Genomic DNA, 1,570 nt, shown 5'->3' with positions numbered 1-1,570 from the left:
CTCAGCCCACTGTGGATGGCACCACCCCTGGGCAGGTGGTCCTGGGTGGTATAAGAAAGCAGGCTAAACAAGCCCTAGGGAGAAAGCCAATAGACAGTGCTCCCCTAGGAGCACCTGAGCACCTGTGCTTCAGTTCCTGCCTCCAGATCCCTGCCTTGAGTTCCTGCCTTGGTTTCCCTCAGTGATGGACTGTGTGACCTGTAAGTCAAATAAACCCTTTCCTCCCCAAACTGGTTTTGCTCAGTTTTTTTTTGTTTTTGTTTTTTTTTTTTGTTTGTTTTGTTTTTTTTTATCACAAGGCAGCAGAAACCAAATTAGGACAGTGACTCATGCGGGCCTTGAGTCTGAAATCCCCCCCTGCCTTAGCTTCCTAGGGACGTTAAAACTTGAAAATGTTCCAGAGTTGTCCTCCTGTTCTGTTGTGGGGTATAACTGCCTTGGCAGCACATACACTAAAATTGGAACAACACAGAGAATATAAGCAAGAATAACACTCAAGGATAATATTCGTGGTGTTAACATTTACTTTTGAAAAGTGTGCTGATTTATATACATATATACATATGATTTACATACATATATATATATATATAAACCAGCACAATTTTCATGTATATGAATATATATTATGCGTGCATGCACACACACGCATGCACACACGCGCGCGCGCGTGCACACACGCGCACGCGCACGCACACACACACACACACACACACACACACACCTAAAATGTCCAGAGGCAGATACTGATGTCGCTACAGCTGCAAAATGCAAACATTTGGATGATAGAGCACTGGGCATTCACTCTCAGTAGGTCTTTGCTCTTTCCCTGTGGTCATTTTAGAAACAAGTATCAAGCTGAGGGCTGGGGTCACACCCTCCTCACCACTCCTCACACGGCATCTTATCTTATTTTATTTTTGTTTGTATGTGTAATTTTTTATTATGTGTATGTCTGTGTGTCTCCGAGTATGGATTTCTGCATGAGTGCAATGCCTACAGAGACCAGACGAGGGCGCCATATCCTTGGAAATGGAGTTGTAGGCTGGTATCCGCTGCCAGGTATGGTATTGGGAACTGAACTTAGATCCTTTGTGAGAGCAGTTACATAATCTTAACTGCTGGTCCATCTCTCCAGCTCATCGTTTCTGTTTTCAGTAAAATGTCTACTCACTTGATCTCCTTTTCATGTTGTAGCACATTTAACCTTCACAGCAACCTGTAATATAGTTATAGTGAGGTTACAGATAAAGTGAAGACTGGGTTTATCATCAGGATTAAGACCCGCCAAGACAAAGCAATCTGGAGCTTTATATACGGGGAGAGAAGTGCAGAGGCGAAGTTGTGCCTTCAGAGGATTGCCACCTAGATCAGAACAGCTGGCACAAACAAAGTTGGCACAGAAGATGAAGGCAGAGGAGGAAACAGTAGGCTGGTTCTGACCAGTGACGTCTACGGGAAGACACAAGACCCGCGCTGAGCTTTGAAGGCTGTGTAATATAGCCTTATTAAGGACAGTACTTGAAGGGACACATTATGAGGCTGGTAAGGGTTTTTTTTTTTTTTTTTT

Source organism: Mus caroli, chromosome 9 (assembly GCF_900094665.2).
Source record: "Mus caroli chromosome 9, CAROLI_EIJ_v1.1, whole genome shotgun sequence".
NCBI lineage: Eukaryota > Metazoa > Chordata > Mammalia > Rodentia > Muridae > Mus > Mus caroli.
The sequence above is the reverse complement of the archived record's forward strand: the minus strand, read 5'-3'. Positions refer to the sequence as shown.